Genomic DNA, 17,456 nt, shown 5'->3' with positions numbered 1-17,456 from the left:
CAGCGGTCCCACAGGAAAGTGGATTTCTGCTTGTTACATGCTTAAACTTTTCAAATTTAGGCTTTACTGTCTCTCTTACATTGGCCACAACACAAAACTGTAATCCATGTTCCAGGGCCCACAGTGACCCATGCAACATATCATTGTGTAGCGCATCCATGCCTTCCTATTGAAGTACGCTATTGTTATCTCAGCATAGGACACTAGTATTAGGATAGAGCTCTGGATCTGGCTTTTTCAGTACATCCTGTATAGGAGATTCTATTGGGAGTTATCAGAATATTTGGTCAGATGTATGGAGAAGACAGGCTGTGAACTGGAGATCAGAAATGTATGCAGGTGGACAAGTTGTAGACTTGAGATGTGAGGAGGTATCAAGATATCAGGTCAGAGATGCATGGATGGACTGGTTGTAAGCAACCTTGTATGTCATTGATAATTTGAATTCTCTGGGCAGTGGGTAGCCAGTGAAAGGATTGACAGAATAGTAACAGGGGAGAGGTTAATTAGGCAGGCAGCAGATTTGAGAATGGATTGGAGGGACGCAAGAGTGTTGGATGGGAGGTCACAAGGGAGGATGGTGCGTCATGCTGTGTTTTAAACATAACGGTTATTGTTAAAAAAAAATTCCTTCAAATGAGCAAAAGAAGACCAAATGATCGTTTAAACAAAAACAAACAACCCAAACGACGAATGAGAATTGTTCGAATCATGCACTTTTCGTTCGTCATTCAGTTTCAGCAGGGTTAAAAATATCCATTGACATTGTTCACTTCTCCTTGCGTTTAAACACTCACCCATAGGAATGTGAAACGTTGAACAAGAATGATGATCTGCCTGTCTGAAGAGACTGAATGAGTTGGCGGGGACGTCACATACTCATTCATACGAGGATCAGCTCATCTAAAAGGGCCTTAATCTAGGCAGGAGATGATGAGGGCATGTATTGGCATTTTTGTTGACTTGAGGTTGAGAAATGATCATATCCTAAAGATTATATTTGAGTGATGAGCAGTTTTAAGGGTTTGGATGTAAAATTTGAGGGACTGGACATAATCAAAGGTTATCTTGAAGGGGCAGACAGTGCAACGTGTGGAGCACGTGTGGTTAATAGGTCTGTTTGGGGGGTTGAGTGAGATGGGGGTAACATAACAAACTCTGTTTTCTCCATGTTGAGTTTTACAAAATTGGGTGAAGAAAGAGGATATGTCTGATACACTCTGGATAGAGGCCCATTTAATGATGCTGAGGTCAAAAGCTGTAGGTTTCACATATCTATCTAGAGCACATTGTACCTGAAAACCTGGTGTATGTCTGCACAAGAACAGTCTCTTCTTGTTAGCACCTAATTTGTGCATCATCATTTTTATGATAAACTCACCATGTGTAAATAGAGAGCCATCTATAAATCCTTTGATTAAATTTTAGGGCTCTGAGAAACTACTTTCAGGATCTTGCCATCTGTTCCTAGGACAGCCTTGTCAGGGCTAGTTGGCATTTGCTTGAAAATTTTTCTACTTATCTTCTGCCCAGTAGAATGACACATCCAAATTATTGAAACTCCAAAAATAATCTATAACCTTCTTTCTCAAGGCTTCAGAGAACTTCTTTTTTTTTCTTCCAATATTGGCATGGGGATACCATAAATTTCAACCAAAACCTTAATTTTTTTCTTCAACCAAAAAAAAAAATGTGGGGTGTATTTACTTCATCGCATAACTTTATCTTAAAGGGGTTGTCTCACGAAAGCAAGTGGGGTTATACACTTCCGTATGGCCATATTAATGCACTTTGTAATGTACATCGTGCATTAAATATGAGCCATACAGAAGTTATTCACTTACCTGCTCCGTTGCTGGCGTCCCCGTCTCCATGGCTCCGTCTAATTTCGGGGTCTTCTTGCTTTTTTAGACACGCTTGCGCAGAAGGGTCTTCTCCCTTCTGGACGGTCCGGGCACGAGCGGCTTTCTGGCTCCGCCCCTTCTACGCATCATCGCGTAGCTCCGCCCCATCACGTGTGCCGATGCCAACCAATCAGGAGGCTGGAATCAGCAATGGAACGCACAGAGCCCATGGTGCACCATGGGAGAAGACCCGCGGTGCACCATGGGAGAAAACCGCAGTGCATCCCTGAGAAAGGACCGGCGGCCATCTTGGGAGAAGAATTTTATAAGTTCATCTTTCATCACATCGGCGAGTAGCAAGCGGTTTAAAAACCGCTTTAAAATGCTATTTTATGCCTGTGGGGGGGGGGGACAGGGGGAATGGGCCAAAGTAAAATTTTGATGTTGGCCGCGAGACAACCCCTTTAATATCTTAGTACTATGGTGCAATATGGTGGCAATCTACCCAGTGTCACATGCGTCTCCATATTATGGAGCTACAGGGACTCTAAGTGCTTCTGTACAGGCTCTGGACTCTAGGTTCTGCTGTGTGTCCTTAGTCCACGGTGTTAGTTTTTCCATTTCTCAAAAAACATATTGTTAAGCCACTCAACCCATCTACGAAATGCAGTAAATATATTTATGGTTTATGTCCATCTCACAGATTAAAGTTCCATTTCAAGTATATGCCGCAAATCGCCAGGGACAAAGAGTAAGGAGACTTTTTATAAATTCAGTTTTGCAAATATATCTCCAAATTTCCCACGAGGCCATCTGGCTGCTGCCATTATTTTGTACTATGCTGATGACATTTCTATCACATTTTCCATTAAGGCAGCAGTAGTAATGTTAGCAAAGCTTTTGGCGTCTTCTATTAAATGCTTCAGCTCACTACTTAGACCTTTCTAAGTTCAAAGCCAAAAAGCCCTTCTATTAGGGTTTGTTTTCAGTATTGCGGAAAATAATAAATAACTCATCTTATTTCCTTGGCAATCTATGCTAAATAAGAAAACTGAGACATCTCTTCATTATTTAAAGGTGTAAGTGAGATGTAGCTAGGAAAAGACTATAGCGTGAAACTCCCAAATACCATTACACTAAAAATGGCATTCCAGACAAACAGATCAATTCTGTAGGGTGTCATGCATGTCTGGAGACCAGGGCATTTCTGGGACCCACTGTACCAATTTGGGAAAGAGTGGTACTCTAGACAATCATTTGAAGTTGATTGGAATTGGCCAATAAGAGGTGAAGCTGCCAGTGAGAGCTCTTGTACTCCATATTACATTCTCGAAGGTCTGTGGTATGGTAACATCGTGGCCTTGCACACCGTTGGTGCCATAATCGTGAATTTAGGAGTCCTGTGTCACTTTGGACTCAATGCGTCTTAACTGCGAACAGACATCTTTAGTACACTTATCTCACGTACTTTTGCTGGCACATAATGCCACAAGTTGAAATGCTTGTTTCCTATCACATTATACCCAAACGAGACAAGGTAGGGTAGGTAGTACATAACCTTAATTTCTAACTATCTTACACATACCTAGGCTATACCTACAGACTTCCCTCAACAAACTAAAAATGATGTGTGGTCTCCATCTCCATATCACAATCTCTCTTTAGGGAGGTACTCCCTTAGTCACATCCATCCATCATAGTGTCCCAAGTGTGTGCACACTATTGTCTAGTTGGACTAGTCTTATACATACAGCAGCTTGTTCTGTCCTTTCAAGTCCGTATGGCTGTCATCTGCTTTAGGACCAGGTCCCACTGGGGAAGGGAAGACGCTCTCTCCTTTCAAACTGCCTGTCTTTTTCAGCCATATGGGTCATCAGGGCCTTTTGTGTCTTCCAGTCACCAAGGCTACTTATGTGACCTCCTGATCCTCATTTGACTATCACCTGTTTGGTTCCTTGATAAAAGCCCATTCATGTCTGATGAAGACATTGGTGCATTCATGGCTTGCAGCTCAGTCTAAAACATTTTTTTTTTTAATGAGGGAATTTGAAAGCTTGTTGACAGATGGACAAAGCAGGGGGATTATGTTAATAAATGTATTTTGTCTTTTGATTAAAGTAAATTCTGCAGCCAGTGGATAATTTTTGACTCTCCTTTGTCTATAAGGTTAATGGCAGTAAGAGCAATTGAAAACTTAAAGGTATTATCGGGGATTACGAAATTGTTGGCCTATCATTAATATCTGGTAGGTCATTGGAGATCTTGATTTTCCTATCAGTTGACTGGACAGTGGCCATGCTTCCTTCGTCGTTTGCCAGGCACAGCTCTGTTCTAGCGTGGCCACTACTAAAAATAGAGAGCTGTGACTGGAAAATAATGAAGGGGATATGGCATTTGTTTGAGCACCGCAACCCCTTCAATCACCTGATTTGGTAAGAGTTTCTGAGAATCAGGACCCCCCCAGCCTCCTATTGTTGGCATGTCCTAAGGGTAGTCCATCCGTTTTTATATTTCCTGCTAAAAATCCAGCTTTAGTCCTAGTATAATATACGCTGTGTAAAATTATTCTAACTTTTTTCATCATTTTATGACCTTCAACCAGCTCTATCCGTAATGTGTTTTTTGTAAAATAATTCTAAAGTTTAACCAGGGGAAAATGTGATGGGAAAAGTTCTAGTGTCACTTCCTAATATATACATGTAGATATTTTTGCTGGCTTAATTTGATTTTCCCGGCTATGATGTGGTTTAATGAGACCTCATGAAGACACATCTTGCTTCGGGAGGGTTAGGTTCTTGTGTGCTTTTGATGTAGAATGAAAGTAACCTTGTGTCATATACTTTCATGGAGTTGCATTGGATGTGTGCATATATTATCAGAATGCCAAGTAAATTACCTGTGCAGCTTCGAGGCCTTTCAACTTCATCCCCTTTCTACCTTTTTGATAGCAGTTATTTGTAATTAAAATGTTTTACCAAGTGTGTACGTTCCAACAGAATTTGCAATAATTTCAATACAGAACTATGAAAATATACTTACGCCATTCTAGATTTCCCTTCTAACTGAAACACAACTTGTTTTTTTGTAGAATTGGTTTAATTCTGCCACATTTTTGCAATGATAAGCGACTATTTTTGGAAACATTGGTCCAATTACTCCCGACCTGGTTATTTCAATAATCTGGATGACCCAATTCTCATTAAAGTCAATGAGTGACTTTAGCCACCAGAATTTAGCATCTTAAGTGAATGTGACTCAGTGGTTAGCAGTGTTGGCTTGCAGTGCTAGGGTCCTAAGTTCATATTTAATCAAGGAAAACATTTGCATGGACTTTGAAAAACTCCATACAGATGTTGCTCTTCATCAGATTTGAACCAAAAATGCATCGCTGCAAAGCAGCAGTGCTAACTGAGCCACCACACTTGTTTCTTTTTCTCCTACTCTGGAGAAGAATGAACACAAAGGTATCAGTGCTAACAACTAAGCCATCACACTTTTTCATTCTCTGATGGTCTGGAGGTGCATTAGTGCCTATGGCATGGGCAGCACACACATCCTGAAAGGCACGATCAATGCTGAGTAGTCTATAGAGGCTGCAGAACAACATATGACCCATCCAGACAATGTCTCTTTTAGGGAAGACCTTGCATATATCAGCAAGACAATCCTAAACCAGATACTGCATCCATCACAACAGCATGGCTTCCAGAAGAAGAGTCTGGGGGTGAACCGACCGCCTGCAGACCGGACCTTTCACCAATAGGAAACATTTGGCGTGTTATGAAACAAGAAATCTGGAAAAGGGGACCGGGACTGTGGAGCAAGTAGAATCCTACATCAGACAAGAATGGGACAACCTTCCTCTCCCAAGACACCAGCAGTGGGTCTCCTCACTTCCCCGTTTACAGACTGGTGTAAAAGGAGAGGGGATGCTACACTATGATAGACATGGCTCTGGCCTAATTTTTTTTGAGTTTTGTTGCTGCCAACAATATCTAAATAAGTTATTTTTTTCAATGAAATAGAAGAATGTCTCCACCCCCCCCCCATATCCTCTGATATGTATTATATGTTCTAGTGTGAATAAAATATAGTTAGATGAGATTTCAAATCCTTGCATTCTTTTTTTCTTAGCATTTACATTTTACAGTCTCAGTTTTTTGGTGTTTTTTTGGAATTGGTGCTGTATTATGCAACTACACTATTCACTGTAGGAGTCAGACAACATGGCTATTCTAAAGCTCCCTCTATGGTCCCTTACACCTTCATTTGTGGAGTGAACTCACCTTATCATAACTGGACTGCAAATGCATAATACTGTCAGATGCCACGCTGTAGGAATGAAGTGTACGGGTAGGTTCTCACTTGGCAGAAATGGTACAGATTTTTCGCAGCAAAATCCGTGCCAATTCCGCATAAAAATTTGCAGCATTGATGTGGATTTTGATCGATTTAACTGCGGACCAGTCGCTGATTTCAGGCTGCACATAATGACGCTCCTCGCGCCTCTGAATACTAAGTGCTCTTTGCCAGCATTAAGAGTGCAGCACACAGCCAACTGCTACTGATTGACGCCCTGGTCAGGTGATGTGAAATAGGGCTGCTTGTCACCGGGGGAAAGATGGCGCTCAGAAGTGGTTGGGTGACGGTGTGCACTGTCCTCTTGGTGCTGGCAGCGAGCGCTCTGTATTCAAAGGTATGACAAGCTCCGTTATGTGCAGGTTGGCATCCACTGTGGATCACAGCCGAATCAGAGTCAAAATATGCACCAATTGTGTTGATTTTGACATTTTTGATGCAAATTTTTGTTTGGTTTTTCTGCTGTGAAAAATTTGCACCAATCCCACTATGTGTGAACAAGCAGTAAAAGCACTCGCCAAGAGGTCCTACAGATTGTTAACTATTTCTTTCATAAATTGACCATTAAACACTTTGATTCCTGGATTACTGAGCTAGAAGAAAGCATTGACTTGAAGACGCTACATAAAATGCTAAAGATTGAAAAACCAATAAAATAATGAACATATTGATAATCCTGCAATCTGGATACTGAACACTAATCACACAGGGTCAGAATGGCCAGAAAACTAGTGGAGCGGTCATTGGGAAGAGAGGAGCAAATTAGAAGACATTGCATCACCTAGGTTTTGCTTATAGATTTCTATTATAGGGGCCATATTTGCCGTCTAGAAGACACTGTAGGCTGTAGTGTTGATGTACAGATCTATAGCTTAGCCTTCATTGTCCATATGTGAGGAATGCACAATTACAGCATACAGATCTACTGTAGCAAATGTTAGCTTGACACTTAACTTCGTAAATGCATAGTTGCAACCTTAACTTGACCTTTTCGATGGCTTTTGTTGTGTTAAAGGGGTTGTCCTACTTCTAGCTGTTTTGCTGCAGGAAGTAGTCATGTCTGTACATTGTTCTGTGCGTTGGACTGCAAGCTCAGTTCAATAGGGCTTAACCTGCAATACCAACTCGGGCCACTGCACAATCAACAGAGCTGCCTGCTTCCTGCAGCAATCTTTTAAGTGGCAAGTTATTGTTGGCTACATCTTAACAACATCTTTGTTTATGATGTAGTTAAGAGTAAATATGCACAAGTTCTGTATAGGTTGATAGTGAACCCTCAGGATCATTTCCCCTAGTGGGCAGAACATTGTCCAGTCAAACACTGCTAACCTATAACCTTCAGATATGGAAAGATCCACCATCTGTAATGATTCCAAGTGGGCACTACATAAAAGGTGGTGGTGTGATGGTGTGGTGACAGATGGAAACATGGTTTATGGCTGCAATGAACGGCCTTTTTATTAACACATAACATACTGCATTATGTATATACAGCTTGTGTAGCACTTCACGGGAGGGTGTGAGCACCTGAATTTTACTTCATAACACTACATATCAGTAACACTCTTAAAGTGAAAGCAACTAAGCATTGTACTGGAGTACAACATATCTACAATGTAGGGCACAACATATCTACAATGTAGGGCACAACACATCTGTCTGTACATCACTTCTCTGTTTCTCTACAATGTTAGCAGCAAGGCATGTGTAAGTTCAAGCCTCACCCAAATATGCTCGACCTGGCTAGAATTTAGCAACTCTCCTCAATAGTTTCAATTTGTGTTAGAGTACATATAAATTATAATTATTACAAGTGAGGCGTGTTCTAGCCTCACAGCAAATGTCTTTGTATATATACGTCTGCTTGTTACTCCAATAAACAGAGGACTTCCAATTGCATCTAATGCATGTTGTGATCTGTAAGCTGATTCGAGCTCCAATATAAACAATGAATTTTGAAACCTAAAGACATACCTTTTAGCAAATCTATTTGCCCGAACCGACGGACTATAGTTGTAGGTCCTCTCACTCAGACTGACAGCTGCTGGGATTCTGCATCCAGCCTCCTTTTGCCCACATTGTGTAGAAGCTGATTAGCTACTCATACAAAAATGCCCTACGTACCGGAACTTAGTGACCCTCCTAGCCTGGACAAGATGACCAAACTTTTTCTCTATCTGATGCTCTTTGTGAATTAATATGCATTGGTAGTCTAAGACAGCGCTTCTCAATTCCAGTCTTCAGTGCCCCCAACAGGTCATGTTTTCAGGATATCCTATAGAGAGAACACATATGACAATGTCTGGGGAACTGACAAGAACTACATCACCTGTGCAACACTCAGGAAATCCTGAAAACATGACCTGTTAGGGAAAAATGAGGACTGGAGTTGAGAAACACTGGTCTAAGACACGACATGCTGTTCCTACTTAACCAGTGAATACTATTTGGGCTGCACTGGTCAATCAAAGCAGGTGTTGTGTGTTAGACTAATGATACTTACTAATGCACAGTGTGCATCAGGTAGTCAGAGAAGCAGGTGCAGTTATCTTTGTTTGTGGAGGCCCAGAGTGTCGCTGTATCCCTTTACAGCTAAATGGCAGAACTTCACCTATAGTGGTCTCCTTTCCTGGATACTAACTGTGTTTCAGTGATCAGATACCTTGAGAATGTACAGTAGAGTCAAATGGTGTAACAACTGGACTGTCCCAAGAATAATAGATAAGAAGCATAGATCAACACAATAGAAAACACTGCTATCACCAGCAACCACACTGCAGAAGCCAGAGATGTTTAAATGGAAGTGAGCCAATGTGGAACTCAACCCTAAGTAAGGCTGGCTGAACAGGGAGGTTTGATGACCCACTTCAATGGATCGATGTTGGAGCAGTTGCGTAACTGTCCCAACAGATTAGAAAGCAGATGATCCAGTAGGAGAACATCTGCTGGATGTAACGTCATCCCAAGCAAGTGTACAAAAGTCAAATATAATACACCGCAATCTTTTAATAGAATATTTTTTAAAAATGTTTTTTTTAATAAGGAAACTGTGTTTTTCCTTTGCATTCCTACATACTACTGGTAATATAATTTGGTGTTTTTTAGAATTCTGCATGCATTCATAACGCTGTATTCCTCAGATAGTATATCAGATAGGTCTAATTGCTAAGTATTAATAAATTATCCATTTGATTATCGATGAAGTCCCTTCAATAGGATCATTTAATATCTGACTGTCATTTTGTTGGGTATAAGAATGGCTGGTATTAATGAGCTCATCACGCCCGCATCCCATTGACACCAGGACTCCATTATGCACTCAAAGTGCTACATAGGAACACTAAATAAAAATAGATTTGTCAGTAGCAACCTGATTTATAGTTTCCAGGTAGCAACAGGACACTGCACAATTACGCAAGGTTCACCCACCAAGACGAAAACTTCTTGAAATGCTGATTTGTGATTGGTTGTGATTGCCAAGTAACATCTACATTTTCTTTCTGCCGTTTCCTTGGTGCACAGTTAACTGGGTCAATATGCTGTGCATGTCCCCTCTCAGCCCTCCAGCTTTCGCAAACTGGTCAAATAAATGTTTTGTATAGCCAAATTCAAGGTAAAATATATATTTTTTTAGGTACTGGAGGCATTTTATAGACTTTTCGGCTGGCAGACATTAAAGGCACTGGATCTCTCCTTGATGAAAAGCTTTGTAGCCATATATGTTTGTATTACCCCATGTAAATCTAGGACATATTAGACATTCTTGTTTTAGAAGGGCATCATGTAGTTTTTAGGATAGTGCTAATGAGTCTGGGTCCCATTCTTGCTAGTCTCCAGACCGTAATCCCATAATCCGTGGTCTCCTAAGAGAGTTCTACTCTTAGTCATTACAAGTTGAAATAATCATATCCTTATCTAGTTGCCTGGGGAATGGGGAAGGGGGGGCTGGGAAGAGCAGAAGGTGACATCATTGCTAGAAGTCAATTAATATCTAATGAATTAGAAGTAATGATGAAGTGAGGACTTTCTCATCTGTTAAAATGTAATTGAAACCAATACAATCCAAGAACAGCTTTTTGTGTAGGATGATGTCAAAGGGGTTTTCCCACTCCTGTTTTTTTTTTCAGTTCTTAATAGCGTTCTGCCCAGCATTAGTAATACCCCAAGTATTTATTCCATCCTTATTTTACAGGACAGTCTCTCTGTTTTTATGTAGATTCTTCCTGCTTTGCTTTGTATAAGGGGCTATGTCACTTCCGGTACTGCCCTGCATACTTCCGCCCTTCTCATGAGCTCATGGAATCTGTTCGCCATGCCCATTACACCTAAAGCAACTGTTACATATACCACACATGGTTGATGATGCAGCAGCTACTTCTGCATATCTGGCTAGATAATGAAGGCTTTGTCACTAGTGGCAGCATATATTTGCCCTATCTGGAAGTATTATTCTACGGATGTACACTACATCAGAAGCTTGGAAAATGGCTTTTTGGAGGGTAACATGACCAGTTCTGATCATTCAGGCTAGAAAATCAGTAAAGGGGATACATTAAGCAACTAGTGTCAGAGCTGCAATGGGATGCCCATCTAAGAGCGCTTTGGACCTCCTTTGGCCTTCAGACCACAGCAATTTATCGTGACGTCCATCTGCAAGCATCAGACGACCCAGGGTTCACCAAGAAAACATTCCCTGCATCATTCCTGCACCTCCGTCAGCCTGACAGGAAGGGTTCATAGATTAATGCTGCTTGTGCCAAATTCTCCCATCAGCACCAGGCAACTGAAATCTGGATTTGTCTTCTCATAGGTTTTTCGACTGCTTGTTGATACAGTTTTTGCACTCTTGTCCTCTGGAGTTTTGTCTGTCTTTTACACAAGGGCGCTGGAAGTGATTGTCTGCTGTTATAGCAAATCTGCGCTAAGGAATAGAGAGTTATTAGCTGGAGAGCCAGTATTATATTTGACTGCTCTTGACTGTGCAATGACAGTAATTTGTGCTATCCTCCTCCTCTAATCCCTTTCAGTGAGGAGTTCTTTCCACAGGATCTCCTTTTGTTGGATGGTTTCTCCCGATCACACCATTCTCTGTATACTCTCCACACCGTTACATGACAGAACCCCCTGTGGTTGGTGGTGAGGCTCCCGGCTAGTCTAGCACTAATGACCCGGCCTTGTTGGAAGTCACTCCGATCGCTGGATTTACTCATCTAATGTGGATTCACACTGAAACTGGTCCATGGAAAACTTGTCATGTGATTTTATGCCCCGGGGTCACGGGGAGAATTTCCATACAGGGAGGCGCCAATCGTGAGAGGGTCAGGGACGCTAATAAAGGGGCCATTCAGTGTGCATATCTAATATTGTATAAAACTTACACTGTAAAGTCCAGTGTCACAAAGCTCTAAGTTTGATTATTCCTGCACCAAACTTGGTGGGCTATATTGACTGATTAAAAAATACAGCATAAGCCATATATGAACTATTTTTGCTTCCAAAAGTTGACATTGATGATAATTCTTCACTTAAAGTCCATATTTTCAAAATGTTCTGTGCTGTAGAATACAATCAGTCCTCCTTGTAAAAGGATTTCAGAATCCAGAGATGGTGACCATAGTGTTCAGTGGCGTGATGGACATCCTATAAAACTCCTGACTGCTTCCTAATGTCACTTAGTGTATCAGCAGGAACATTGATTGTAATGTGTGGTTACTACTTTTTATATTAATACTTTTATAAGCTATAGACTTAAAGGGGTTGTCCCGAGGCAGCAAGTGGGTCTATACACTTCTGCATGGCCATAATAATGCACTTTGTAATATACATTGTGCATTAATTATGAGCCATACAGAAGTTATCAAAAGTTTTTTACTTACCTGCTCCGTTGCTGGCGTCCTCGTCTCCATGGTGCCGACTAATTTTTGGCCTCCGATGGCCAAATTAGCCGCGCTTGCGCAGTCCGGGTCTTCAGCAGTCTTCTATGGAGCCGCTCGTGCCAGAGAGCGGCTCCGTGTAGCTCCGCCCCGTCACGTGCCGATTCCAGCCAATCAGGAGGCTGGAATCGGCAGTGGACCGCACAGAAGAGCTGCGGTCCACGAAGACAGAGGATCCCGGCGGCCATCTTCAGCGGTAAGTATTGAAGTCACCGGAGCGCGGGGATTAAGGTAAGCGCTCCGGTAAACTTTCTTTACTTCCCTGCATCGGGGTTGTCTCGCGCCGAACGGGGGGGGGGGGGGGTTGGAAAAAAAAAAAACCCGTTTCGGCGCGGGACAACCCCTTTAAAGAGGTTTACACATCAATAGCCTATCGCCTGAATTCGCCATCAGTGTGTGATTTGGTGGGGATTTGACTTCCTGAAATCCACCCAGTCAGCACAAAGAGGGGTTTGTAGTTTTCCTGCAAGTACTGCACCGCCTCCATTGTGGCTGTTTCAGGTATTGCAGTTCTGTCCCATTCAAACAGGCGCTGTGACCCCTTCACTATGCTAGTTGGTGGGGGTTTCAAGAGGTCAAGCCCAAACTGAACATTGTTTGATGGCCAACCATAAGGATAAGCTATCAATTTTTAAGCCTCAAAGACTCCCTTTCCATGAATTTCTGAGATGAGCAAAATGGGGTCTATCTTCAAGCATTCTGCCATGCCTGTCTGCAGGCTGGGTTAGGTATTGCAGCTCAGCCTTATTGAAGTAAATTGCCATACCATGTACCCTGCTTCCCCACAAATAAGACCGTGTCTTATATTAATGTTGCTCCCAAGGTGAGCTAGGTCTTATTTTCAGGGGATGACTTATTTTCCCATTGTTGAACAAAAAATGAACTGTTATATACTGTAGAGTAGTTGTCATCACAGACCAGCGGAACCAGACAAACTGTGAATCCTGTCAAGAATTTCTTGTTACTACCATTATTTCCATGTACACACTGTCTGGAGACTGTAATGATCACCCCCTAAAGAATCAAAGTGACACACTGGTTGCCTGACTCATACACACGGCCACAAAAAATAAGGGCTGTAAAGTACCTGGCTCCCACACACTGCCTGGAGACTGTAACGATCACCCACAGCAGTTCCTGGACCACTTGTACAGCAGGGACGGTATTGCAGTTTACGGCCACCAGGGAGAGCTTATCACAGCAGACTCTCTCAGCAGGGATAGAGCTAGGTCTTACTTTCGGGGGAGGCCTTATATTTAGTACTTCAGCAAAACCACTGCTAGGTCTTATTTTTAGGGAAACGTGGTATTACTTGGATCTGACAATAAACAGCGGAAAATAACCCAGAAAATTCTGGGTTAATATGAGAGTCCACCATTTAGGAACCTAACCTATTAGCCAGAACATAGAATGGCTACATGTCTCTCAGGAGGACCCAGCACATTGGCGTGTTACACAGACAGCGCCTTCATTTCAATGAGAATTGTGTGATGCCTACTTTTTCCTGTTGGGGCGCTGCATGAAAATTGTACACTACAAATTACACCAGAGATTACACCTGATTACTGGGAGTCTCACTTTAACACAAAGGCATTGTCAACTACTTTTAGTGATTAGTGCCCCTTTAAGACTTGGGTTCTGTGATACTGATTTGTATATACTGTATTGGAGCAGAGACAAATGTAATACCTCAAACATATCAATGTACATAAAAGGGGTTTTCCGGGACTCTTTGACCTATGCTTTAGATCGGTCATCAATATCCAATCGGTGGGGGGGCCACCACACAGAAGCTTTGCCTATCACCCGTTTGAAGAAATTTGGGTAACCGCCATAGCCTCTTCATTACAGGCCAGGGACAGTGGTGAAACCTTGTATAGTCGATCAATTCTCTTTATTTTAATGCGACTTGGCTGCTCTTAGGCCACGAGATAAATATACATCATGCCACTGGTCTGTGACGAGGTCATAGTGTTCAACCGAGTGCAGCTGCCTCTTCCAACAGCTGATCGGTGTGAATTCCAAGCAACAGACCCCAACTAATCTGATATTGATGACCCTAACTAATCTGATATTTGATATTTTCCTGAGGATAGGTCATTGATACTGGAAAAAACTCCTTAATTTGACAATTAAAGGGGTTGTACCACACTTCACTTTTATTACCTACTCATAGGATCAGTGTTAAAACTCTGGTGGATGTCTCACCCCTGAGACAATCACTGATCCTGAGAATAGGGATCCCATGTCCCCTCTCATCCTCAGTGCAGTGATGTGGAGATTGAATGGAGTGCGGTGGAGCATGTTTGGTGCCACTCCACTCATTTTCAATAGAATTTCCGGAAATGGCCAACTACTTGTACTCAGCGATTTCCCTTCAGCCTCGTTGAAATGGATGGAGCAGTGACATGCATGTTTGATGGCCACTCCTTTTAATTTCCACATCAATTCAGGTGTCTACAGCAGGCCTTCGGTGAGGTGAAGAAGGGAGCATGAGCCCCACTCTCAGAATAGGTTAGGGGTCTCAGCGGTGAAACCCCCACCAATCAAATTTTTATTACCCGTCCTATGGATAGGTGATAAAAATCAATTGTGGTACAATCCCGTTAATGCATTGAGTACTGGGTTTCAAACTTCAAAGGGATTGTCTTGTAAACTATTGTTGGCCTATCCTCAGGATAAGTAATCAACAGTAGATTGGTTGGGGTCTGTTGCCTGGGCTCCTTGCCAATCGGCTGTTAACTGGTGTGCTGAACTGAATTTTGCAAGAAGCAGATGTCCCTGTTCTTATTGTAGTGGCCAGGCTTGGTATTGTAGGCCAAATACCCATTGAAATGAATATAAACTTTGCTTGCAACTTGAGTTTTTCAACGGCCCTTGTGTTATGTACCAATCTAAAATTGTCTAACACTGCATTTAAGGGGTTGTTTGGGACTTCAACTATTGATGACCTATACTGGAAGTGATTTATCAATAGTAAATCGGTGGTGGTCCTCTGTGAATGTGGACAGTCCAGGAAGCAGATACCACTATCCATGTTGAAGTAGTCTGGTTTTGTCCTACAGGCACAGCTCCCATTAAATTCAATGGGAACTGTGCCTGTAGTACCAAATCGGGCTGCTGAAATGTTGACAGTGCTGACAGCGGTCCACCACCGATCAACTATTGATGACTTGTCCAGGGCTTTTACTATTAATGACAAAGCCTCATGATAACACCTTTTAAGTGTCAACCTTTTGCTAAATCCGTATTTAAGCAAACCTTAAATTTCAGTGTTTTCAATCCTTTATTACGTTGTCTTTTCCTCGTAATCGTCTACCATGTTGTTTCTCTTTCAGGTCTCCTCATTCTACATACTGCTCAGATGGCTGCAGAGCTGCTCAGTATTCACCAACGTGCCTACAGACTACATTGCTTGGGAACGATGCCGCATTCTTTTATTCTTACTATTTTCTTTCCTGTAGAAAAGATTTTTCAAACAGTAACTTATCAATGATAAACGTCTACAAGTGGTTTGTGTTCTAAAAACCAATAAATTTATTTTGCTTCTATATGTTTCCGTTTGGGAAACGAAAACATTTGTGTTTCGGTTGATTTTTCCATTTCATGTAGATCTACTCATCCCGAGTCTGAAGGAATAAGGTAACTTGTCTTAATGTATTAAGACACAGATCAAACACCAAAGAATCTTAGTGTTTCGCTTATAGAAGTGATATACAGGGGTTTTCAAAAAAGAGTCATGCAATAGGTACATCTCAAATGTAACTCAACTGAAAACCTGTCAAGAAGCCATGTTGAAATCAAAGACCGAGGGAATAAAGATGTTCGTTATTATAGTTAATTAATTTTGAAACTCCCAAAAATATTTTTCCTGTTCTGATATTTGTTTTCTCCTCCTAAAATGAGACAACTAAGGTTTACATTGGGGCAATACTGTGTGATACCTGCATTAGGGGAGACGGGCACTATTAGCTGTATGTGGTGAGTGTCAAACCCAATCTGTATCCGAAAGATGAAAGCAAGGACAAGAAATGAGTGGATGTGCTCTCTCCTTGGTGAATGGTATAAACTTGGCACAACTCTAGACTGTGCTAATAGGTCATTGATATGGGACCTTCAAGCTTGAAGTCAGTGGTGTTGGTGTCAATGATCTGTCTAGGTGGTTACTATGAAGCCTACATACAGGGTGAGGCAAAAGTCTGCATTTACCCACTTACCTGGTGTGCCAAAGAAGAACTTGGCTTCTAATGTATAAAAGCATTAATGGGGAGGAAGGCTGCATTTTTTGGTGATTATTTCTTTGGCCATTTTGAACTCCACCGTATTGAATTCAGCTTAGGGTTTTCAAATGAGAAGAAGGTCATGTGATATATCAATCTTGACTAGAACAGATGTAAACACACTGAAAGTTTAAGTTTTGCCCCATCTTTGCTTATTTAGGTGTTAAGAGAGGACAGAGTTGGTAAATTGGGTCCTACAGCCAGGGCCTTTTTTCTTGATGGATCACTTACAGGTAAGAAGTACCTCCAGATATTACAGGATACTACCATATATTCCCATGTGTGCTCAATGACAGCAGTCAGTTCCCACATAACTTTTAACAGGATTGAGCACCTCCGCACTTTGCTGTGGCTCTATGTGCAATTCCTGGGCACTGGGTTGGGCATTGAAGTCCTGTAGCATGACCACCAAGGAGCCATTTAAATTCCCTTGTGTATGTAAAAGAAACCCACACTCAATATGGTTCAACTGAAACAGTGAATCCTGCAGCGTTGTGAAGAAACCTCACCTTCAGTTCTTCAATGTGTTCACAAAGACCGGATTAAACCTCTAACTATGTGCATCTGACAGAATGGTGGACATATCAAACATGTCATGTAAAGCACTTTGGGAAACTTTGCCCTTGCTTAACTCCTAAACAAGTAAAGATAAGACACAACTGACACTTCAAGTGTGTTTCCAAATCAATTCTAAACAAGACTGATGTATCACATAAGCCCCTTCCGATTTGAAAAACCTAAGCTGAATTCAATAGGGCGGAGTTCAAAATGGCCACTGAAAACCTCTCCTCAAAAAAAAAATGCAGCCTCCTTCCCAATTAATACTTCCACACATTGAAGTCCATTTTCTGATTATTACAGCAGTGATACGGTTATGTCCAGACTTCTGCCTCACCTTGTATATACAGTCCAATAGAAAAGATAAGACAACTTACTGCTGCTCAGGATTCCCCAGAAAGATTAATTTTTATTCCATAAACCTCAGTGTGTTTTGACACTGGACTATAATTTTTATCAAGCTGCTTAATAATGACCCTATC

The 17,456-nt window shown here is 41.7% G+C and overlaps 1 protein-coding gene across 4 annotated transcripts in view; it reads left to right on the top strand.

Annotated features, from left to right (window-relative positions):
* KHDRBS3 (KH RNA binding domain containing, signal transduction associated 3) overlaps window positions 1-15,634 on the top strand; it is a 127,612-nt gene extending 111,978 nt beyond the window's left edge. For 3 of the 4 annotated variants that reach the window (XM_066579065.1, XM_066579066.1, XM_066579062.1), the window contains one exon: window positions 15,475-15,634. The gene's annotated coding sequence lies outside the window, so the exon portion shown is untranslated. Of the gene's footprint in view, window positions 1-5,480; window positions 5,821-15,474 lie in introns of those variants that run through there. The other variant, XM_066579064.1, reaches the window with a different exon arrangement.
* The last annotated feature ends 1,822 nt before the right edge of the window (window positions 15,635-17,456 follow it).

Source organism: Eleutherodactylus coqui, chromosome 9, assembly GCF_035609145.1.
Source record: "Eleutherodactylus coqui strain aEleCoq1 chromosome 9, aEleCoq1.hap1, whole genome shotgun sequence".
Lineage (NCBI taxonomy): Eukaryota > Metazoa > Chordata > Amphibia > Anura > Eleutherodactylidae > Eleutherodactylus > Eleutherodactylus coqui.
Note: the sequence above shows the minus strand (reverse complement) of the source record. Positions and strands in the feature narration are given on the sequence as shown.